Raw genomic sequence first — 26,111 nt, 5'->3', positions numbered from 1 at the left:
ATCACCGGACGACAGAGTCGGTCTCCGTGTGCACAGACAGGGCTGCTGTTAACGTCGGTCTGTACAACAGCATTGTGCCAAAACTACGCCAACCGGCTGCGGAGGGAGACTCCCCCCCTTCACTGGAGAACTGCGCTAAAACAGCTGATCACAACGTTCACACTCTGTGGTCACGAAGTACTCCACTAGGACTTTCCTGAAGTACTCCCCCGTTGATAGAAATCAACACGTAATGAATTAAGACCCCACGGTTTGATGATTGATAGGTGTGTGGGCTGTCTTTCATTTTGACACGCAGAAAAATGTTACAATAAACATGTTAAATGGATATATCCGCCTTCTTTCATTTATCTTTCCATTCCCACAACAATATGCATAAATAAATGACATATTTTGGACATAATTCGAATGGTGATTAATCATGATTAATTATTTTTTAAACTGTGATTAATCTGATTAACATTTTTAATCGTTTGACAGCCCTAGTTTTAACCCTTGAACACAACTTTTGATCAGAAAACAGCAAAGATAAGACGTATTTGCTGTTTTGGCCCCGTAAAGTGGAGTTGTGTGTTGTCTTTGCTTGCCTTCGCTGCCGTGGGTTTTGGTCGCTCAGTGATGATACTTATACCATTGGAATCTGTGGAATCTCAGCTTTCATATGGTATCTTGTTTGTGCAGATCCAATGAAGTATAAAGTATTTATACCGTGAGTTATGTGCTAAGTGTGTTAGCACTCTTTCGCTTAGTGCTAATTCAGATGCTCGGCATTAGAGTTGCGTAAAAGTTTGTTTCGGTAAAAATTGTTCATATCGTCAGGTAGCTGAGTTTCTTCCCGTTAAGTGGGTATGACACATTAATAGGTTGTTAAATGTTAAGAAGCCCTGAGACATAGTTTCGTGAATATTGTTGTGTTTAGCCTCCGGGGGCGGGGACATGGGGTTTAACAGGTTAAAGGGGTAATATTATGATGTAAGTGTGTATTCAAGTAAGCGTTGGCTATATAGCTGCTTTAGTTAGGGATTCGTTGTTTCTGCTGAAAGACATCCTTTTTCCGACAGGAATTTGAAGACCGGTTGTTGCGTCAAGTTTTGCATAAGAGTGTTAGCGTTTGGCGGATCGTGGGTGATTAGTGAGCCTGCTCGGTTTAAAGTTACCAAACTAGTTTAGTTACTCTGTCGCGCCATAGGAACCCTCACAAAGCAGACATTTCACCCCCCTTCCCCCGCCGTATTATGCAGGCCTGCAGGACAAAGGCACGGAAATGGCGAAAATCTAAAGATAAACTTTTCTAACTCTAGAGGCACAACAAATGAAAGTGCTCTGTAAGGTGTGAGAAACACAATTGTGTTGGCTAGAATTTATCGGACCTTTAAAATTTCCTAATATTGCAAGCCATATGGCTCAAACATTTATTGCTGTTAAGGATTTTATGTTTCTTGCCAAGTTAATTAATACATTTTTCAAATTGGAACACAAATAATGATTCTAAAATACAATAATGACATAACAGATGTGCGTCCACCTCAATTGTAATTCCCTAAAGTAGCTACACGTTAATAGAGGACAAATGAACAAGAACAGCCTTTTTTGATGGGATTTAGCAGATGGATCTTTCCTCCACATGCAGCCAGAGTATGGGGTCTAGATGGGGTCTGGTGTTATAAGACCCTCTTGGCTTAACACCAGCAGGACTCGGGCTTCTCCTTTCACTCTGCTCTTTGTTTCACTTGATCTGCCCTCAGTTGGCTTAATGGTGTCCCAGTGAGGGCCAGCAGGCCTGAAGCTGGAGGGTTAGCACCCAGCGTGAACGGAGGAGGAGGAGGAGGAGGAGGAGGAGGAGGAGGAGGAGGAGGAGGAGGAGGAGGAGGAGGAGGAGGAGGAGGAGGAGGAGGAGGAGGACCACACTCTAGATGGACATGGCTGCAATTCATTTATTCACAATGTGTCTTAGAACCTACAAGGTTTTGAATGGCACAACAGAAACCCTCTCGCTTAACCATCCGTCCAGCAGAAATTCCTTGTGTTCTTTATTTTACAAACAGAAGAATCTGCTAAAGGAATTCCTTGAATTCCTCCTTGAATGTCAGCAGACATCCGTAGACAGCTGTAGACTGCCAATCTTTCTGTGGTAAAAAAGGATTTGGCTATATCTTGTTTTTTGGCTAATAGAAAAATGCAGTTGTTAAGTTGTGTTCGCAACATTTAAAGTGAGCAACAGGCAGTTATTAAGACGATGTATTGGCTCTTTGTAAATTATTGTTGGGATTTATTTGTTTTAATTGTTGTTAGCTTTAGTTTTCAACCACAAAAGCATGGATGTATAATAAGAACTGGATACAGCGTGGGAGGCGGGGCCTCATTCATTCCTATGAGAGTTGCTCATTAGCGCATGATGATAAAATGGCCCAACTTTTGAGAGTGAAACGTCACAGATTACCCGGCATGCCTGAGAAGTACCCGTATGTGCGCTCATAGCGCATGCGCAACTTTAACCAAAATGCTTGTTCACATCAAGCACGTCAATTTGCGTACACGTAACAGCACCGTGCGTTCATGACAGCATGGTAATGGATTGTTATTATGATGGATTTGATATTAAAGAGGCGGCAGTTAGCAGCTAGCGGCTAGCTAGTAATTATGCTAATGTACACATCAATCGTTATTATGTACTTATATTACGCTGTAACAGGATCTAGTGATATCCAACAGAGCTTCATTTAGCATGAAAGAATTATTGCACTGTATATATATATATATATATATATATATATATATATACACACAGTGCAATAAGCTTCTTAGTGCAATAATAAGCTACAGGGACGTTAATCTAACGTCGGTAATATTAACTTTATTTAATACAACATTTACGGTACAAGATTTAATCATACAGCCCATGTAGTATAATATTTTACAAATGATGAATTACAGCAAACATGTGCAATATATCCATTATTACAGCTCCGTGGGATGGCAGTAAGGCGATATGGGTCCGTTGTTATTGTGCATCCATGGGTAAAGACCATAGGTAAAGACAAACGCATGTAGTGCTGAACACGTAACATGAACGTGCCGGGCGGCGCGGTCCTGTGGGTTAGATGCGCGTTCATAATGCAGAGGGAAATAACTCTCAGAATAACGTTATTAGCACATTTTTACAACTTGAGGAACGAATGTTTTTAATAAGGGCTATACAAGTGTTCATACTGGGTTGTTTATTTAGTTTAAAAAAAATTATCCAACGAGTTACAGACCACTCTTTCCCCATGTAAGTCAATGGGAAAAAGTGTTTCCGGGCCCAGCAACCTAAAAGGAAGTGTAGTACCGCCGTTTGGCCACAACGAATATTCTCATCAGACTCCGGCGCACTTCCTGGGGGCTTGCACAAAAGCCACAGTAGTAGCCTTTAGCAGTTTGCTTCACCAGACAAAGGTCAGCACAGCTGAGAATACGACTCTTCAGCTCTGCAGAACCAATACACAGCACCCAGCAGCCGAGAACCTTCACAACAAGCCACATAATTCAGCTTGCTAGCGTTAAGATTTCAGTATCTATTATAACAGCAGTTCTTACTTTAAACCCAGAAACGAGGGATTGGCAGGAAATAAGGTGACATGCACGTAGACAATGTTTATCAGTTTTTTTTTCTTCACATCAATAGATGTGTAGAAATTAGTAGTGGTGCACGATAATTATCGGCCCGATAATTATCGGTCCGATATTAGGAATTATGACATCATCCCGATAAACCCGATAAAAGTATTAATAGCCCCGATAATATACAATATATTTTTTGGGTAAAAAAAAGAAAAAAATACTGCGGTGTGTGTGGATTGGGATGAGGGGCGCTTGTTTTTCCCTCGGCTCCTCCCGTTTGGCCAGTACTGTGGTATTAGTGGTTTAGGAAGAGGGGAGTTTTTCACAAATCCAGCGCTCCCTAACTCATGCCTGGCTGTGACGTAAATGGTGTGCGGCCGTGAAGCCAGGACAGTAAACAAACATGTCGTCGGTAGTATGGGACTATTTCAAAGTTTCAGAGTTAGATAGTTCGCTTGCTATTTGTACTAACAAATGCAATGCAGAAGTTCCACGAGGAGGGAAAAAGGCAACGAGCTATAATACTTCCAACCTGATTAGTCACCTGAAACATCGCCATCGCTACGATGGTGTGTTAAAAGCGTTCGAAGACGCCTGCACTGCTAAACTAGCGGCGAATCCAAAGCCAGCTGCAAAGGCACCGGGGCTTTTACCTATCGACGAGGCTTTTGAAAAAGGCAAGAAGTTTGCCAGAGACGACCCCAGGGTTAGTTTTGTTCATAATAGTAATGCTCATGTAATTTGCTCACTACTAGTCTTTTTTTTACCACCAGGTGTGCAAAAACTACAGGTACATTTAATATATCAGTCGATTAAAATATTTAATCGCGATTAATCGCATGATTGTCCATAGTTAATCGCGATTAATCGCACATTTTGTATCTGTTCTAAATGTACCTTAGAGGGATATTTTTCAAGTTTTTAATACTCTTATCAACATATGAGTGGACAAATATTCTTTATATGTGTGTTTATTATCATTTGAACAATGACAAATATTCTCATGAATATTAAACACAACAACCTCTGAACATTACAAATATTCGCCTCAATTCAACCTGGAACCTCTCTCATACAATACAGTGTGTGTGTGTGTGTGTGTGTGTGTGTGTGGTGTGTGTGTGTGTGTGTGTGTGTGTGTGTGTGTGTGTGTGTGTGTGTGTGTGTGTGTGTGTGTGTGTGTGTGTGTGTGTGTGTGTGTGTGTGTGTGTGTGTGTGTGTGGAGACACTGTGATGGATCGTTGGAGCTATGTGCAACTCAACGTATATGCTCGAACGGGAGCTGCCTGGACGCTGCAATCATGTTGCGTGCACTATCCGTGCTGACTGTTCGTACAATGTCCCACTGTCTGGCTACCTGCATAAAGTCAAGTGCTCGGCGCAGTTGTCGGCGAAATATCGCTCCTCTGTTTTCATTTAAACAACTAGCTAGCACCAGATGCTAACAACAACAATACACGTAAGGTCTCTCTCTCGCTCGTGCCACACATACACACTGTACACACCCTCCCGGTCCTCCCGATGGCCAGTCAGGGCCTGCCGGTGAGCGTGGAAGTGTGGTCTGCCGCAAGCTGTCAGCATCAGCTTGTAGATGGTATTTTAAACACGATGTGCTCTGAAACTACGGGGCGGCCGAGGACAAAAAATACACATGCGTTAATCGCGCTAAAATAATTAGTGGCGTTAATTTTTTTTTGCGTTATCGCGTTATTCACGCGTTAACTTGACAGCCCTAATATATATATTATATTATTATCGTAGTCATGACCGAAAGAACGAGATCGCGGATACAAGCGGCCGAGATGGGTTTTCTCCGCAGGGTGGCTGGTGTCTCCCTTAGGGATAAGGTGAGAAGTTCGGTCATCAGGGAGGGACTCGGAGTTGAGCCGCTCCTCCTTCGCGTCGAAAGGAGCCAGTTGAGGTGGTTCGGGCACCTAGTTAGGATGCCACCTGGGCGCCTCCCTAGGGAGGTGTTCCAGGCACGTCCAGCTGGGAAGAGACCAAGGGGTAGACCTAGGACCAGGTGGAGGGATTATATCTCTTCGCTGGCCTGGGAGTGCCTTGGGATCCCCCAGTCAGAGCTGGTTGATGTCGCCAGGGAAAAGAAAGTTTGGGGCTTTCTGCTGGAACTGCTACCCCCGCGACCCGACCACGGATAAGCGGGAGAAGATGGATGGATGGATATTATTATCGGTTATCGGTATCGGTCTTGAGAAGCAGGAAGTTATCGGTATCGGTATCGGTTTCAAAAAACCAATATCGTGCATCCCTAGAAATTAGTTCTTAAACCTTGAAATGAGGTAGTTTATAGCACACCCGGTTTTCTGTTCTCCTCTCAATGGTTTTTATGAACGTGTTTTTGATAGATGTCTAAAGTAAGGTCTGTTGCATACAACGACTGAAAAGATCTTCATGTTTGTTGTACAAAGTAAAATAAGTCAGTAAATACCCAACCTTTGAATGTCTTAAGCTTCTTTGTGTCTTAAAGACGTAAAAAGTGACTAAATGAGACTTCTAAACGTCATCATGCCAATCACGAGACCGCCTTTAGCCTAGCGGTGTTGATGCGCAGCCATGCGACTGTGATGTTGTTCATTTATAGCCTAGCATTAGATTTTTACCTCTGTCTTCATGATGCGGTGTTGATATTTGGAGATTTTACTTTTGAGAAAAACGTGTACTACAATCGTCTGTTGGCCACAGAGCTGATCTCCGCAATATTCTGCAATTCCATGAGAAAATCTCATAAGTCTTTGTCGAAGGAGCCCTTGTCATGATAACTTCATAATCACTGCAACGCTTTATTTTGCACTGGCTATTTGATTATTTTCCCATTTGACTCTGGCTTGCCATGAGACTAGTTGGCCCCTGTTGCCCTAATATGTTATTTGTTTTGAAAAAGTGAATAAACTGAAGGTCTTCTGACTGTTTGTCAGAAAGAAAAACCATATCTGAAGAAGCCACTTTTTGAAATTGTGATGCATCATTTATTTATTTTTCATTTCAAAAAGAGAATCAAATCAGGGCTCGACATTAAGGACTGCCCGATGGCCCGGGGCCATCTAGTATTTAGCTCGGGCAATGAAGCCTCACCTGCTGGTTGCCCGATCGGGCAATCTATTATGCCAGTATCATGCAGCTCGCGGATCCAGTAATGAGTGACCCGACAGTAAAACTAAACATATCTATAACTAGTTTAGGTAGTTTGAGAGGTAATTAAAATAGCTATGTGTGATATTCTAACCTGAAGTGTGTGTTGCTCCGCTCACCGCTGCATGTGATCATGCAGAGCTGCGTGTCGACTCGTCAGCAGCAGCTGATCTCTCTCTCTCGTCAGATTAGACTTCACTCGCGTTTATGTCCATATCGATCAGATCCAGCTAGTTCTAGCTAATGATATGACTACCTGCTTATTAAAAGACACCTAAACAATAAGTGTCGCTATGCAACTGGGTGAGGCCAAAGTATAGCTCAGCATTATGCATTTGTTTACATGCCCACCGGAACCCAGAGGCATTACCAACATATCAACGCACAATCAACCCATACAGGACATCTCTTTCTCCACATTAAGTGTTAGACATTAGAATTGACTATTCTGGTTTGTCACATACTCTTCTTGTCTGTCACATAAGTGGCGCAACTGAATCTGAATTATTTTGACCGGACATTTGACCGAAGAGATTTAGATTTGCCGGCTAACGGGAACTCTGACGTCGCCATTTTGTGTGCTTCGCGGATGCGCTCGGGGGGGGGGGGGGGGGGTTGAGGTGACGTGCAACAACACTAACCTTTCTGTTGGTCGCTTGTTAGCAGACCCTTCACGCGATGGCAGAGCGAACAGGTACAGGTACAGGCAGGGCCCATAATGATAGCCCTATAGTTTAAATCTACTACCCACACATGAACATATGGAAATGGGTTACTATTTAAAAAAATGTATGTATTTATAAATGTATTTAGGAACCTATCCCCCCCCCCGGTAAGATTTTATTTTTTATTTTGGAGTTAAATGCATCAATCTGGTGCATTTTGAGGGGAAAATAAAGAGACTAGATCTATGGAAACACCTAAATTAAACAGAACTGTATACATTTCAATAATCGTAAAATCATGGCCATAACCAATAACATACCATTTCCAATATGAAAAAAACACTAAAACTTGTTTATTAATTAATGTTTGGTTCATTTATAGTTGTGAGTGTGTCTGTGCTCCTGAATCAGCCTCTCCTGTCTCCCTCATCTCCCCCCTGCTCCTCTTTGAGGCAGCAGCAAAGACTAGTTTTCTCTCAACAAGTTTTAAAAGTGTATCTTGCCTTTTTTCACCTAGTTAACTTTTAACTTTTATTCATGCATATTTTACTAATCACATTTCATTTCATTTAGCTGACGCTTTTATCCAAAGCGACTTATAATGACCGATTACAGGGACATCCTCCCTGTAATCGGTCTTTGAACTCACAGCCTTCCGATCTTCAGCCCACCTCACTATCCATTAGACCAATCACTACCCTCTCAAATGGAAATATGTGTTTACATAAATGGTGACCACACCGTTTGAGACCCACTGAGAACTTAGACTAAGTTAACTATCTAAACACTCAAAGAGTCCTTTACCTCACCTGAGCTGAGGTTATCCCAAGCTTGAATGACACACAGAGACCAATCAAGGGCTTTGATTTATGATCTGTATGACAGTGGCCATGTCGGCAGGCCACATCATGTGGACAGCCAGTCACCCTGTGTGAGGCAGGCCACTTAACAGGCCAGAAGGAGGCGAGATCAGAGCAAGGGAGCGAGGGATCATTGTCCACAAGTTAATCGATCGCAGATGGCATCGTGGTCACGGACGAATAAAAAAAAAAAGTATTTAAAAAAAACAAAACCTAAATGGGTCGCGACTCGCAAAATATACTTGGGCGATCGTTAATATACCTGGGCGGCCCGCCCAAGTATAGTCTATGTGTGGGAAACCCTGTGCTATGCAGGGCATGCAAGCGAGCAAACACAAACAAGAACAAACAAACAAGTGAAATGAAGAATAAAATTGAAATTGTACAATATAATATTGTGGTGGTTCATCTTATAATTCAGTGAATAGAGAATGCACCAGACAGCATCTAAGACCTGCAAAAATCGAAATGTTCTTGGGGGAGGCCCCCCAAACCCTTTGTGCGTCATTTCGTCAGTGCGCATTTTTCAATGCAATCTCTATTGGGCTCAGGGCTATCTGTAAATTAGCTTAGATGGCCCACAGGGATGATAAAATGCAAATATTTTTGTGCAGAAGAGTACATTGGGTGTGTTTCCTACAGTGAGTGATACAATTGGGTCTTTGGACTACTCAACTATTAATGAAACCTGTTAGCACTACAGTGTTTGCTACAAGCAGGGTGTAAACAGAATAGCAAGTCAGCACTAATACCACACTGCTGACAGCGACACTAACATGGCAAAGATTAGCAGTTTGAGAAGGATGTCTTCAGTGTTACATGGAAAAATCCTGTCTCCACATCCTCCAGTTAAAATCCTGCTCAAATCAAATGTGAACCGAAGTGCACACAAAGAGGATTTCTGCAAATGAGTGTGAACCTACCAAACCCAAATTAGTTAGCGCTCCCTCAACAGCACCCCGGGGCTCTGAAGGTGTGATTCACTTCCTTAAAGACCACCTGCTCCCTGACTCCAGCTGCTGCTGTACCAAGCAGCCAGCCTCAGCTACACCATGTCCATAGGTTCACTGTTGTTGGTAAGAAGGGTTTTCTTCCCAACACACTCATAATGTTTGATCTCTATGGGGCCTTTATGTTAAAGTAGGGTTTGTCCCAATTCAAAACCTTACAAATAAATATAAATATTTGAAAGATTTCTTTAAGAAATGTTTAATGGCCTTTCCAGTAGGGCTGTGCATCTTCACTGGTCTCACGATTCGATTATCCTGTCACCGATTCGATATCGCGATGCATCACGATTCATACCAATGCGTTGCATCCTCAATTTTCTATATTACTGCACATTATTTTTCATCAATGAACACATGCAGTAAATAGAACTCTCTTTTTATTATTTAGAAAGTGCTTCAGAAATCAATAACATTTATGTCTTGACATTAAATTATAAACCATAATAAACCAATTGTATAGGTCTAGCCTCCCTATAGACCAGGGGTGCCCAACCTTTTTTGAACCGAGAGCTACTTTTAAAGTTGCCAGTCTGCCGAGATCTACCAGTCCAAATAGAGAGACGTAGCCATTACTGACAGCCTACTACCAGGTAAATACACACTTCTACTTGTATAAAACTGACCTTTGTACGATTAATACTTCATAAAATACTGCAGATCCTTTATCTTACCTCTTTCTAATCTACACACATACAAGTATTTAACTGAAGCTACACAACAGTGTTGTTGATACAGAGTTGGAGTTTATTCACACGTCACATACTACAGTGGGTAATGTTTTCAAGAAACATTGAACAGTGCTGCCACATATGACACAGGAAAAAAAGAAAAGACTCTGAACCCTTTCTTTGCCATTATATAAAATAGTGTTGCTACAAAAGTATAAATTAGGCTTACTAATAAGACAACTCAGATCTGAAGCTACACAGGAATCTGCTGCAACAGTGCAATAAAAAAGACAAAATTAATAGAATCAATTTTGTTGCATTTTAGTAGAGTATAAAAAGAAATGCCTTTAAAATAAGATGCAAGCAACACTAGTTTCTTAACCTGAATTGATAATAGACTATAATCAATTTAAGTTTGCATTCTTATACCATTTTGTACAATAATTATAATGAATAAGTTCAAACAAACTAAAACTTACAGCTGATTAATAACGGTATCCAACTTGAGTTTTTATTATATCAAAAACCTGTTGAAATGCTTCTGTTATTTTTACTGTCCCCAAAAAGCGCGTCGGCAGCCTCCAGGAATGCTTCTTTCACAACTTCGCCGTCTTTGAAAGACTTCATGTGTTTCGCAAGAACGTGACTGACGCGATAAGATGCTATGGTAGCAGCCTTGCTCTTGTTGCTGGGCCTGGTGAAAATGGACTGCTGTGCATTTAGCTGTGCTCTCAGGCCCCTCCCCTTTTGGGAGCGTAGAGCAGAATTAGGAGGGAATTCCGTCTCGTAGCGTTTGTGCACTGTTTTGAAATGCCGCTCCTAAATTACCCTTCTTCGATAAAGCCACGCTCGCATTGCAGATGAGACAGATGGACTTTGAATTGGAATAGATACAAAAATAATCATCCTCCCACTCGGAGTGAAAATGATATATTTTGGGCTTTTTTGCTTCTGCCATAATTGAGGTCTTGTGTGTGTGCGGACTGTCACTCCTGTTGACACGGACAACGTCAGCGAAATAGCGCCCACTGCCCACCAGCCACGCTCCGACACATGGGGTCACGCCGGCCAATCACAAAGCTTTAATGCGTTTAAGTTAGGGCTGAACGATATACCGTGTCATGGCGATAACCGCGATATGCGCATGCGTGATATTCACACCGCAGGGACGTGCGGTTTTATTCATTTATTTTTTAAATGCTAACGCACTTTAGCACAGAATTCAAAATAAAGATTACTTATCGAAACTGCACATACAATATATCCGATTAAAGCTGAGACTCCACAGATTATTTTAGTATAGTATCTAAGCGATCCGATCTCGCAACAGGGGAAGTAAACACAGACATCACAACACGTACCTTTTACGGAGCTTTTACGGGAGATCGTCTCACCGTAGCTGTCAATCTGATCAAAAGACGTGTTCAATGGCATTAAAACGAGAAAAAACGCGGCTGAATCGGTTGATCCATAGGTTGATAATTAGGGATGCTCCGATCGATCGGTCACCGATCGATATCGGCTGATACTCACTCTCTACCGATCGATCGGTGCTCTCTAAACATGCCGATCGCGAGAGCCGATGGCATGACGTAAAATACATGACACTTTTCTCTGTGTGCGGCAAAACAAGCTCGCCAAAATGGCTTCACCGGTCTGGCATTATTTTAAGGTGTCCGAAAAAGACAGTAAAATAGCGGTATGCAACGTGTGTGTGAAGCAGAAATCCTGCAGCTCCGCCCGCCGGACCGGTAAGCGGGACGAAACACACAAGAGTTAGACCTAACACACTTAGCTATTTTATCTACCTCTGGAACAAGCTAAACTAGTTATTATAAATATATTTATTCTTCACTGTCGGGTCACTCATTACTAGATCAGTGAGCTGCATGAGATACTGACAGGCTGTCAGGAGAGAGGGGGAGAGAGGGGGAGAGAGAGAGGGAGAGAGGAAAAGAGAGCGCTTCCGCTCATTTCTCCCGTGTTATTATCCAAAGTGAATGTAAACTTGAATAATGTACATCATTTGAATGTAATAATTAAGTTGATTGTTGTTTGTGGAAGCTCCAGTGAATGAGCCCCATTAACTGAGTTTAAACATCACTTTAAATGGAAGATTTAAAGTGATGTTTAAATCTTCCATTTAGGCCCCGCCCACTCGATCGGATCGGCGATCGGTATCGGCCGATACTGATTCCGGCGATCGGCCCCGAAATTGGCGATCGGAGCATCCCTATTGATAATGTATCTGTGGCTTTGAAGCAATTGTTTATAATCCATAATTCCATTTTTATGTAAAAATCGGAGCACAACAGTTAGCTGCTAATGGTAGTCACCAGAGTGTATGCAGCTTCCGGTTTTGGCTACGCGTCACTCTTACTCCTTATTTGGTAATGTGTGTGTGTGTGTGTTAGACTGCCGCATCGCCAAGACCGGAAGCAGCAGCCACTCTGGTGGCTACCATTAGCAGATAACTTTTGCTCTGCGATTTTTACATAAAAATGGAATTATGGATTATAAATTAAATCTTTTTTTTATACAGAGACGTTAAAAACCTATGGATTAACCGATTCAGCCGCGTTTTTTCTCGTTTTAATGCCATTGAACACGTCTTTTGATCAGATTGACAGCTACGGTGATACATCTCCCCTAGAAGCTACGTAAAGGTACGTGTTGTGATGTCTGTGTTTGCTTCCCCTGTCCAAGTTCGGATCACTCAGTGATGATACTATATACCTAAATAATCTGTGGAACCTAAGCTTTAATCGGATATCTTGTATGTGCAGCTACGATAAGTAATAAGGGTACTTTTATCTTGAGTTCTGTGCCAAAGTGCGTTAGCATTTTTCGCTCAGGGGTCATTTAGATGCTTCTTATGAGACTTGTGTTTTGTTTTGGTAAAAATGGTTTGTATCGTCAGTTAGCTGAGATTATTTCCGTTAATCTGGTATAACACATTAATAGGTTCTTAAATATTAAGATGCCCTGAGACACAGTGTCGTGAAAAAAAAAAGTAAAGTACCCGCCGGGACTTTGGGGCTTAACAGGTTAAAAAAAACGCAATATATACCGCAGGGGGGGGGGGGGAAATCGCGATATCAGTTATTTTCAATATCGTGCAGCCCTAGTTCAAGTGCATTATTCTGGCACAGGAAGATTATGTTATAGGACATTAACGATAAAACTGAATATTGTTGTTCTATTTTTAGACACATCTCGCGATCAACTGGGAATCTCCTCGCGATTGACCAGTCGATCGCGGGGAGATTCCCAGTTGATTGCGAGACGTGTCTAAAAATAGACTGGTTGGGCACCCCTGCTATAGAGTATCTGTGTGTGAAATTGTTCCATCCTCAAAAACTAAAAACTAATGCTTCTGCAGTCTAGCTGCAGCTTCTAGCAACGGTCTTCTGCTCAAAAAGGACACTGAAGGTCCTGAATGTGGCATCACACACATGACTTGAGTCTGAACACAGCAGACAACAGGAGTATTTTTTATAACAGCATAGCAAAACAAAAATAGTGCATGTGGGTGCACACTTACATTCTCTGTCTTACTGTTACATAAATCCCATGAATGTATTTGATTAAGTTAGCTTCATAATATCTCAATCAGTGATTAAGTGAATAATGAAGTTTCTATCCGGTTCCTATCAGCCTGTCACTCATTATTTTCAGGGGGGGGGCGGGGTTTGGAGGAACGGAGAGGAGACGGTGATCGCGGAAGCTTTTTTCCTCCTGCCTTCACAAACTTTACACACATATATATCGTCTGAAAATAGCGGAATAGAGGACATTCATAATCTGCAATCCAAGACTTAACTAAATCCACCAAAAACCTGACATGATTGTAACGCGAGCCGAGTATTTTTTAAAAACATAAATCCCTGTGTGTCTGAGCCGCAGCGACACGGACTGATTCAGAGCGGGTCCTTCTGCTGTTGGTTCTGGACTGGTGTTCTGGTGTTCTGGTGTTCTTGTGTTGGTGGATAAAGCAGACTGCTCCGTGTTTGGTGTCGCTGTGCCACTGTCACGTATGTTCCCTGATCTCTGCGTCAATGACCGATTTGATATTCAAGTGACAGAAAAAAAACGTTATTGTAAAGCCGTGGCCAGAAAATCAGGAAGCAACGTTACTACGCTATAATCGATTATGTTCTGTCACTGCATCGATGCAGAATCGTCCACGTCTAGGCCTGTCACGATAATTAATTTTGTTGGATGATAAATCTTTATTGCGATAAACGATAATATTGTCGGCACCGTTGTAAGACCATTTTAGACCACTGACATAATGATAATATATAATAATAATTCAAGTACATCCTTTCAAACATAATGTTGTATTGAACATTCAACATTGCAAATGAAATGTGAAATAATATTCAAATATATAAATTATATATAATAAATAAAACAAATTAATTAAATTATAATAAATTAAATAAATCACACACAACCAAAGCAATACATTAAATAGAGTCAGGCTGGAAAACAGAGCTCTCTCTCTCTCTCTCTCTATCTATCTATATATATAAATAAATACATAAATAAATATGAGCATACATTATCTCACAAGCAAAAAAAGCCTCCTTAAAACAACAGTCAAGTGTACAGTCCACTGTCCATACAAAGACCCAGATGCCTCAACAGGCCATATCCAAATCTGTATTTCAAAGATTTCGAGCAAGGAACACCAACATGTTTGCATTGTCAGGCAAATGCATCTTTGATTGCAAACTGTCGGGAAGGTGGGGGCTCTTGAGCTGCATGTTTGCTCCCAGCTGGGAAAACGGAATGGGGTGGTTGTGTTTTAGGTGTAGTTTAAAATGCGTGGTATTGCCTACTTTTGTCGCTACCTTTTTTAAACAAATGCGACACACCACCCGGCTCATTCAAGTCCGTTGGTTCGCCTCGTTGATTTGGCTTGAATCCAAAATACTGCCACACTGGAGAATCAAGATGTGTAGTTAGGTTTTGTAACCATTTCCATTTCACTTTAAATTCCCCGCGAGTAAGTCACACGTTGTCTCCCGCTTGTCGCTATAATATTAATTTGGCTGCTACGCTGCTGCACGTGCACGTGGAGTGTCCTGACCTGGCTGTGTGTCAGCCCCGCTCCTCACAGCGTGCGTGGCCGGCAGCCACAGCGCTCCTGGCGGCCACAGCGCTCCTAGCTAAAATGCTGGTCACATCCTTATGTAAACGGCAATTTATCGAGCTCAGAAAAGTTATCGAGTCCATTTTTATTTATCGTACAATAAGTTAATTTATCGATTATCGCGACAGGCCTATCCACGTCCGCATCACGATGCATCGTAGAAACGATTAATTTCAACACCCCTACTTTCCAGTGTGTCAAGTTTTAAAATATTGTGGGAGAAACTACATTTCTTTGCGGCAACACATTTCTGCATTTGTTATATTATCCTCAGCCTTTTTCTGGACAGCTTTTTATGACTGTCATTGTGTTTCACATAATTAAATGTATTCAACATTTCATGACATTGTTTTGTAAATTATGTTTTCAGATTTGGGATTTAACTTGGTTAATTTTCAGATATATTTCCAATTTACATGCATAACCACACATCTCAAATCAGTTTAACTCTACAATGTGTAACACACTTGCAAGGGTGCAACACAAGCATAGGAAAATATAACGTTTTGTTCTACAAACAAAATGTGTCAGTAAAAATGTTTATTTAAATATCATAAAAGTGGTGTGACGCAATGTTCAGTACCTCATCATCACATTAATGAGGCTGCATTCAGTATGCTACCACACCCCACTCATCCGTTGGTGTCACACACACACACACACACACACACACACACACACACACACACACACACACACACACACACACACACACACACACACACACACACACACACACACACACACACACACACACACACACACACACACACACACACACACACACACACACACACACACACACACACACACACACACACACACACACACACACACACACACACACACACACACACACACACACACACACACACACACACACACACACACACACACACACGTAATAAACTGTGATCTATTGAAACCTTCATGGATGCTCTGTCCAGTTTAAAACTGGCTCATGTTAAATGGATGGACTGCTCTTCCACTTTCCAAACACACTCACGCACCCTCAACACACTTGCAAGGGTCCAACACAAGCATAGGAAAATATAACGTTTTGTTCTACAAACAAAATGTGTCAGTAAAAATGTTTATTTATTAATGTCTGGCCCTTTTGTGTCATTAAAACGGGGCCAAGACAGAGTATGAAATGACACTACTGAATATCATCAGAGTCCACTTTTAGCTTAGCATTGGTGACATTGTGATGTCATGTGACCATGGTGTAGTTTCGTTAACAGCCTGGCTCTTTATTTCTTGTGATTGCATTTACTCTTAAATATCATAAAAGTGGTGTGACGCAATGTTCAGTACCTCATCATCACATTAATGAGGCTGCATTCAGTATGCTACCACACCCCACTCATCCGTTGGTGACACACACACACACACACACACACACACACACACACACACACACACACACACACACACACACACACACACACACACACACACACACACACACACACACACACACACACACACACACACACACACACACACACACACACACACACACACACACACACACACACACACACACACACACACACACACACACACACACACACACACACACACACACACACACACACACAGGTAATACACTGTGATCTATTGAAACCTTCATGGATGCTCTGTCCAGTTTAAAGCTGGCTCATGTTAAATGGATGGACCGCTCTTCCACTTTCCAAACACACTCACGCACCCTCAGCCACTTATCATAATAGATCGGCCCACAAAAAAAACATCATCACTGCACCACCCTGTAAGCTTTGAATAGTTCAATATAAATTAAAGCAAACTTCTTCTCTTAGCTCCGCCCACATCAGCATTGACGCTTCGTTTTAGCACCAATATTTTTTCTAAATTGAAAGTACAAATAAAAAGTGACAGACCCCACCCAAACTCAAAATCTCTTTTGGGCCATGTGATTTTGCGCCAACGACCTGCGGTTTGCAATTATGTGGTCGTAGGAATAAGCACACACTAAATTGAGTTCACAGTCTCAATTTAGTGTGCTTAGTCAGATTTAATATGGCCTGCAGCTTCGGTCTAATAATGTATTGTTTATGGCCCACTAGCACTGTCAAACAGAATACATCTTAAATTGTCTTTGTTGTCTTTCTTTGTGGGCCTGAAAACTGGGTCGAATTTATGTTGGGGTAGCAAGCGGATTGAACTGTATATATTGACTCCTTTCACCACAAACATTCAAGATTCAAGGTTTATTGTCAGAACATATACAAAACTACGGTGTCATTATGTAATGTATGAACAATTTGGATTGCAGGTTCCTCAACAGTGCAATTTACATCAAAAAAAAGATATATCTGACGAAAATGGAAATTGATTTTGTGATTTATTTTATATTGCATTTCGCTGATGGAGGAGATATTCATTTGTGTATGGTTTGACTTAACACATTTTCTGCTACAAAGTCTAAGGCAGGCCTATTCAAATGGCAGCCCACGGCCCAGATGCGGCCCAGAACCAACTCCCGAGTGGCCCAGCCTCCCACTGCCAAATTCCTACACTAGTACAGACCATGAACGCAACACTTCGCGTTGCCTAGAAACCACCAAACCACAACGCAGCGCGTTTTTTGAAAGTGCATCTAGTGGTGCTAGTAACGGTGGTCCCACTATGATAGCAACTCTAAAACATGTCTCTCTCAACTCTGATGCGTAAACAGAGAAAAAACGGTCATTGATCTTGTGGAGCAGATGCGCGCATTCCAAGTCAAGCTGGACCTTTTCGCGAACGACTTGAGCACGGGTCAGATGCTGCATTTTCTGACGCTCCACAAACACATCACATCCCCGGCACAAATCACGGATGTGATGACAGATTTCATTGCGAGGTTGAAAGAGAACTTTGCCGGTCGATTGGACTTGCTCTGCCCACAGAGGTGATGGGCTTTGCCAGAGACCCCTTCACTGTTGCAATAGAGGGTGACGTATCCACCAAAGCAAAGGAGGTGGTCCCCTCCATCGACGAGGGGACATTTACACTGGAACTTATTGACATGCAGTCACCCGTAACCATGGCACAAGAGCAGCGCACTAACGGGCCAGCGGAGTTTCGGAGTGACGTCAACAAACAGCAGTTCCCTAACGTTCAGAGAGTAGCGATCTGTGTGCTCAGTATGTTTGGATCAACATACACATGTGAATCAAGCTTTTCACACATGAACTCAATCAAAAATATCACTCGCTGCTCCCTGACTGACGGCACTCTTCACCAATGTCTTAGGATTGCATTGACATCCTATGAGCCAAAAATCACTGCTCTTGTTCAAAACAAAACATTTCACTTCTCCCATTGAGAAAGTCAGCGATGACAAATCACAAATGAGGTGATAGTAAGCACCTAGTTTACTATAGTAGACGTGTAGTGTAGTATTCATTCATATGTTAGTTATACCCTTATCCCTTGTTATGGGTTTGTGCACTGAAGGGTTTGACAGTTCTTTTTGTATTCACGTAAATGCACTTTGTAATGTGTCTGGGTCATGTGACCAAAACGTATGATTTTTTGTTATAACTTGAAAAGTGAAAAAATAGTATTGCTACAGTACTACCTCTTTGTGTTACATTGGAGCTCTTTAACTGTTTGTTAATGCACTTTTTGATGTGCATGTGTCATATGTATCCAATTTTATTTTGTATGTAGGAAGACATTTATTAAGACTGCTATTATTGTATTCAGTTAAATGCACTTTGTGATGTGCCTGGTTCAAAAAAATAACCTGAATATTTTACTTCTAAAGCAAACAAATGTAATGCTACAACTGTGCACTTTTAGTTTTTTATGCACTTTGAGATGCCTCAGATTCTGTTAAATGAATGCTAATTTGTTGTGTTGAATGTCTGGCCCAGCTGAATTTTGAAGTTATAAAATCTGGCCAAACTGAATTTGTAATTGAATAGCCCTGGTCTAAGGTATTCCATATAGTTTGTTCAATCTGACTCTCCAGATATGAATGAAAGGCAGAATTGTGTTTAAGAGTTGTTCACGCCTGAGTGGCTTATATTTGGTGACATTGCCTTGTGAAAAATAAAGATAATTCTGACAATGAAAAGTGTATTTGTATGTTACTTTTATTTAAAAAAAATGTCAGAAGGGACTATTGGCCCACGGGCATATTCACATTATCAAATCTGGCCCTATTTGAAAAACTTTTGGACATCCTTGGTGTAAACAATAGTGCTGTAGCGACGCGTCGACGCGTCGACTTCAAAATATCGTCGACGACATATTTCCGCGTCGACGCGTCGCCACCATAGACTGTATGACGCCACACACACGTGGGTCACCCAAAGCAACAAGCAGTTCGCAATCGCACTTCTAACACAATGGAGACTGAAACGGCTACCAACTCCTCCTCACAGGATTGCGCACGAAGCCCTCAAACGAAAACATCTCGCCCCAGGTCTTCAAAAGCATGGGAATATTTTAAAGTTAGTCCAAAACGCAAAGATATTTATATATTTATATCTCACTGAGACTGCTGCTTGACCGGAAGCAGCAGCTAGCTGTGGTGGCAACCATTAGCAGCTAGCATTTGCTCTCCGATTTAAAATGGAATTATGGATTATAAATTCAATAATTTTTTTATACATAGACGTTAAAAACCTATGGATTAACCGATTCAGCCGCGTTTTTTCTCATTTGAATGCCATTGAACACGTATTTTGATCAGATTGACAGCTACGGCGGTGAGACGATCTCCCTAGAAGCTCTGTGAAGGTACGTGTTGTGATGACTGTATTTGCTTCCCCTGTCGCGAGTCCGGATCTCTCAGTGATGATACTATGTACCTACATAATCTGTGGAGTCTCGGATATATTGTATGTGCAGCTACGATAAGTAATAAGGGTACTTTTATCTTGAGATCTGTGCCAATGTCCGTTAGCATTTTTCGCTCAGGGGTCATTTAGATGCTTCTTATGAGACTTGTGTTTTGTTTTGGTAAACATGGTTTGTATCGTCAGTTAGCTGAGATTATTTACGTTAATCTGGTATAACACATTAATAGGTTCTTAAATATTAAGATCCCCTGAGACACCGTATCGTGAAACATTTTTTTTTTACATTACGTTTTTTTTACATTACGTTTTTTATGAATTGAACAACAGAAAAATAATCGTTCGATTAGTCGACTAATCGATCAAATAATCGCCCGATTAATCGTTTTCAAAATAATCGTTTCCCCCCAGCACTAGTAAACAAACAAATGTATAATTTAGTCCGACATTGGCAGTAGGGCTTCCAATATCGCGAAAAATAATTGCAATTAGTTATATTTTCAAAATCGTGCAGTCCTAACTGGCAGCTTGGAGACATGTTGTATCTGTCAATAACCGCTTTCACACCAAGTACATAGCCGGTACTTGTCCCCGGTACTTGTTCCCCCCAAACTCTTTAGTCTCTCGAACTGTCCTAGTAGATCGCATTCTCACCGGAATAAGTCCCCGAGGGAGGATTAGGCAAATGAAGCCGCTGACGTCACTTCTTCTTCTTCTGCTTAGGGTTTACTGGCAGGCCGCAAACAACTTCACGGCGTAATACTGCCACCCCCACCTGCTGTACATGAGGCGTCTGTTCGCTCCCATGTTTTATTTTGTGTTTCCATAAGTTAGTCTCTCTCCATTGGTGCGCTGGGCTAATGCGAGCAAATAAAATTGCACTTTTCTGAGTTTTACGGGGCGTGTTTTTGCAATTCGCCCAGTAATTAGCGTGGCCGACACACCCACGAACCATTTACTCCACAGGAAAGTACTACCTCGCTAGCAGGGACGATCTGGAAGTGAAAAGGTTCGCGCAAACTAGGGACTAGGTCCAGATCCTTTTTGGTGTGAAACCAAATCTCCCCCCCCCCCTATTGGCCTAGTTCGGGGGGAAAAGTACTCCGGTGTGAAAGCGCTATATGTGTTCAATCAATCAATGTTTATTTATATAGCCCAATATCACAAATGTTACATTTGTTTCAGTGGACTTTACAGTTTGTACAGAATATCAGTATGACAATACGACACCCTCTGTCCTTAGACCCTCACATCGTACAAGGAAAAACTTCCGGAGAAAACCCACAGTTTAAAGGGAAAAATGGGAGAAACCTCAGGGAGAGCAGCAGAGGAGGGATCCCTCTCCCAGGACGGACAGACGTGCAATAGATGCCGTGTATAAACAATTAATTTGAACTTTTCATCATCCTCATCCTCATCATCATCCTACTAAGCATTCCCGTTGGCTGACAGCTGTGAACACAGTGGGTTTAGTCCCCAGAGGAGTGTGAAAGTCTCTGGGGTTTCCTGTTACCGTGGGGATGTAATTACTTCAGGTCACACTTGACAAAATCATTATGTGGCCTGCCACTGATGTCCTCTTTATTCTGTGTAAGAGATACAGTAGGAAGCTAATTGAAATCACTTGTCCCCATCACACACACAAGTAACTATAACCAACAATCACTTAACATGACAGCGTGTGGAACACCAGGCTCTATCACAAGTGTCTGTGTGTTAAACAAACTGATGTGATGTTACAGGATGATGACTAAACACGGCTGTTCATGAACGGCTGATTAAATAATTAGACTGCGATTCTTTTTAGTTTTATATTCAGCTCGGAACGGCCTGAACTCGAGCCGAGAGCGTCCAAAAAAAAAAAGATTGCTTGAAATAACGAAAAGGAAAAAGGACAAGGACATCCCTCTGTTGGAGGGGCAAAGTAGCCTATTGGGATTCTTTTCGGAGTATTGAACGCACGGTGCCTGCCACAGGACAACACGGAACGTGCACGATTTGGACGCGATGAGCGGTGGAGCATGCGCGTGAACTGCGAGCGCCGGAGCCTCGCAGCGGCGAAACTGACCCCTAGATTCCACCGGGTCCGTCTGCGGCGCGTTAAGGCTGCGGCGCGTTAAGGCTGCGGCGCGTTACGGCTGCGCCGCGGTTTTGGTCCGGCCTCCTCCGGCGTCTTACCCTACCGGCCGCGTTTCAGAAGCATTTCAGAAGCGGAGCGTCTTGCCTGCCGGCTCGCAGTTTTTGTTGATTTGGGCATATTTCCTGGACAGGCTACTTTGTACAGACAGTTAAGTTAATAATAATTGTAATATCCCAGTTATAAACGACATGAATCAAAGATGTGTTGCTGTATTTTAGTGGTAAAAAAATGCATTCATCATCATAATTATTCTATATATATAATTTACACAGTGCCTGTAAACCGGAGGAGAACGCTGGCATTTCTCCTCCTACTTGAAAGACTACGGAGGGATAGGGTCTGCAAAATGTGTTTGTGTGTGTGTATATATATATATATATATATTAGGGCTGTCAAGTTAACGCGTTAATAACGCAAAAAAAAATTAACGCCACTAATTATTTTAATGCGATTAACGCATGTGTATTTTTTGTCCTCTGCCGCCCCGTAGTTTCAGAGCGCATCGAGTTTAAAATACCATCTACAAGCTGATGCTGACAGCCCCGCTCCTGCCGCCCGCTTGTGGCAGACCACACTTCCACGCTCACCGGCAGGCACCGACTGGCTGTTGGGAGGACCGGGAGGGTGTGTATGTGTGGCCCGAGCGAGCGAGAGAGAGACCTTGCGTGCATTGTTGTTGTTAGCATCTGGCGCTAGCTAGCTGCGCTAACGGATCTAAGGAGCTGTTTAAATGAAAACAGAGGAGCGACATTTCGCCACAACTGCGCCGAGCACTTGACTTTATGCAGGAACCCAGACAGTGGGACATTGTACGAAAAGTCAGCACACTCAGTGCGCGCAACATGATTGCAGGGTCCAGAAAAATAGACTTCAATCCTATTTCGAGCGGAGCCCAGCGGCGAGACGCTTCTGGTGGAATAGCACCCATTGACTAGTGTGGCCGCGATCCTTGCGGACGCCGCGGCGCGGCCGTACCATAACACGGCCGTAACACGCCACAGACGGACCCGGTGGAATCTAGGGGTGAGGCTCCGTGGTAAACTGTGGTAAAAAGAGCCGGCTCTTCTTGTTAGTGAGCCGAGCCAAATGATCCGGCTCACTAAAAATAGCCTTAATTCCCATCACTAACGTAAACAGATATTATTTACTATAAGGGACGGCTCAATTCAAAATTCAAGTCACGTGACTCTCTCTCGGGTGGACGCCCTCTCAGCCCTGGTCTGGCGGAAACACTGATCAAAGTATACTGATATTATTTATTTTTTTAAATCAGTGCTATTTTTCTGCAGTTACAGTACTATAGCAATGGACTTTTTATAATCATATGGGCTTACAAATTATGCTTTTAGTAAGTCATATATAATAATGAAGGTAAAGAAGCTGCCCCAATGTGCAAAAAATGTAATGCCAGCCAAATGATCATATGAATTACTAGTCAGTATCTAGAAAAGAGTATAACTGTACATTCTTTGCTTAGTCAATCAGTGCAGGAGTAGTGCGCACAAATTAGTCAATTGTGAGTCAGCCAGCGATATCTGTGAATCTCATCCTGCATGCACTGAGTTACCCTGAGGCAAGCCCTGATCCTTCACTCTCCCTCTCGGGTTCTTCATCAACAGATCAATGAGTGATGTCTCCATGACCAGCATTTAGCGGTAGAAGTCTGTCCCCCACTTGATGCCCCAATCTCCTCCTGTTAGGGAAGCTTTCAAGGATAAGGTCAGCTAAACAAAGGGATAAATAAGAAACAAAATCAAAATGGCCATCCATAGTTGTAGAAGTATGATATGGCTATGATGTGCCTTCCAACTTTCGAAAGCCAAAATATTCCTACGAACAATTTGGTATGTTATCACAGGCTGAACCATTGTGTCGATTATATGTTTTACTTTTATGTTAAGTATATTGTATTGTATGTTGCATTGTTAGAAGAGCTTAAGATTGTAATTACCAACACTAGTACACTGTAGCTATTTCATATGACAAATACATTTTGAAACACACCTTTATAGGATCAATCAGATTAGATAGGCTTCAGTATGTTGAGCATTTACAGAGGAACTATTTTGTCTCATTCCATCAGCGTTCATTCTTCGTCACCACCCCCATCCATACTGTTATGCGGTGCTCTGTGTGTGTTCCTGCACGAGTGGTGGGGGAGTCTCTGCGGAGCTCTCATGATCTGGTAGGCTGATCTGGACCTCTCAACACCCACACACTAAAATAGCAGCAGCAGGCGCAGCAGGAGCAGCAGTGTGTTCCTATGCTGGAGGCAGACAACCTCCCAACAGCAGTTTATGGAAAGAGATTTCAGCGTGTAGCATTATGAAGGTGTGTGTGCTGTGATTTGTCTCTCCACCCATAAGATTGTCCACAGTATTGAGTATGTAAATCGCTTTGGATAAAAGCGTCTAACAAGTAACATCTAATGTAATGTAATAAGAAAATACATTCTTCTACCAGATAAGCTGATCTAAATGCAAAACATCCATTTATGTAGATCATTACTTCTGATGTCCTTTGGTACCATTAAGTCTTGGGAAACATCAAAATATTTAGCACCAAACTATTTTCTACACACACCATGTAGTTCGTTTTATTTTAATGCTAAAAACAGGACAAAATATGTGGAGGATTGTGTAGATGTAGATTTTTAGTCACCAGAACTATTGTAATAAATACATAAATGGAAGATGGAAATACATACTGTGAATTAGGGCTGTGCAATTAATCGTATTTTAATCGCGATTACGATTATGGTTTGCGAAGATTATGAAAACAGCATAATTGACAAAATACGATTATTTTGCTGGGTGTGCTTTCGCCCCTCCCTAAAAGCCCACTCGGCCACGTGGGAGTGACATGTGTTGTGAGTGTTCAGCGCGAGCGAAGATGTCAGAACAAGAGCAGCAACTCGTTAAAAAGAAGGGTAAAACTATTTCCACTATTTGCAAGTACTTTGCCATTACATTTCACATCGCTAAAGATATGTGCACTGTTAGCAACCAGGGCTTTAAGCAACTTGTCAACACGTTGGACAAGCGTTACGCGATGCCGTCTCGGTATTATTTCAGCAGGTCTGCGCTGCCTGCACTATATGACAAATGCCGTGGGGAAGTTGAGAGAGATGTGGCTTCAGCTGAGTACTTTGCTACCACAACAGACCTATGGTCTAGCCCAGGGGTGCCCAACCAGTCGATCGCGAGATGTGTCTAAAAATAGAACAACAATATTCTGTTTTATCGTTAATGTCCTGTAACATAATCTTCCTGTGCCAAAATAATGCACTTGAACGCATCAAAGCTTTGTGATTGGCCGGCGTCACCCTATGTGTCGGAGCGTGGCTGAGGGTCTTCAGTACAGGTGGCAATATTGTCACCTGCCTGCGCTCATCTCTGAAACCAGACCATGTAAATAGGCTGTTGTTTCTTGCAAAAAATCTTTAAGAGATGACATGAGCAGCCCTACCAGCATTTGCCATGGTGGCCTAAACATTTTTATTTGGTCTTAAATTGTAGTTCAACATTTATTTCCTGTTACTTCTGGACCATGACAGGTGCACGGGTCTGATTTTCAAGACCCGCTCCCGCGACGTGCAATACCGAACCCGCCCCGCTACCCGCACATATTGCCAATTAGTTCCGCAACCCGACCCGACCCGTCGGCACAAGATCCGCAACCCGACCCGAACCCGCATAGCCTATATATGAGCAGTGAAAACGTGCAATTAACACACACAGTTGCATATTTGTCTCAAAAAGCGTGGGATGTTGGTTCTTTTCTCCATCTAGGATGACACCAAAAGCCTCCCAGACGTTGGATTTCGCTCTTGAGGAAGTGTTATTGAAAATGCCGTATTCTCCGCTAGAGAGCTTCACCTCAGCCATTTCGAATGTGGCGCGCTCAGCAGCAGATTGATGCGCTGCAGAGGTTATGATTATGCGCGGTCCCGCGGGGGAGAGGTCTGAGGATTTAAACATTAAACAAAATTATTATTTTAATATATTTATTAGGGCTGAACGATATACCGTGTCATGGCG

At 42.3% G+C, this 26,111-nt stretch overlaps 1 protein-coding gene across 1 annotated transcript in view; it reads right to left on the bottom strand.

Moving 5' to 3' along the window:
• arhgap39 (Rho GTPase activating protein 39) overlaps positions 1–26,111 on the bottom strand; it is a 134,016-nt gene that overhangs the window by 87,413 nt on the left and 20,492 nt on the right. The window lies entirely within an intron of this gene.

The sequence above is a fragment of the Gymnodraco acuticeps genome, unplaced genomic scaffold (assembly GCF_902827175.1).
Source record: "Gymnodraco acuticeps unplaced genomic scaffold, fGymAcu1.1, whole genome shotgun sequence".
NCBI classification, from domain to species: domain Eukaryota; kingdom Metazoa; phylum Chordata; class Actinopteri; order Perciformes; family Bathydraconidae; genus Gymnodraco; species Gymnodraco acuticeps.
Note: the sequence above shows the minus strand (reverse complement) of the source record. Positions and strands in the feature narration are given on the sequence as shown.